The sequence below is a fragment of the Musa acuminata genome, chromosome BXJ2-2 (genome assembly GCF_036884655.1).
Source record: "Musa acuminata AAA Group cultivar baxijiao chromosome BXJ2-2, Cavendish_Baxijiao_AAA, whole genome shotgun sequence".
NCBI lineage: Eukaryota > Viridiplantae > Streptophyta > Magnoliopsida > Zingiberales > Musaceae > Musa > Musa acuminata.
Window position 1 is genome coordinate 852,501 of NC_088339.1, and position 266 is coordinate 852,766.

A 266-nucleotide genomic window follows, 5' to 3' on the forward strand; every position below is an offset into this window, starting at 1 on the left:
TATATTATAGATGAATAAAATTAAAGTCATTAAATAAATCAATAGATGATAAATATTGATTCTAAAATTTTTAAAAATTTAAAATTTCATAAAACCTTACAAATAACTTACAAAAGCCTAAATAATAATTTTTTTATTTTTAAGTAATTAAAATGCGTTTTTACTAATTTTAGTCCTTTAGAAATCTAAAATTATATTTAATTTAACCAAATTCAAGGTGAATTTACCTCTCTTCTAGGATAAAAACCACTTGAATATTATTATTG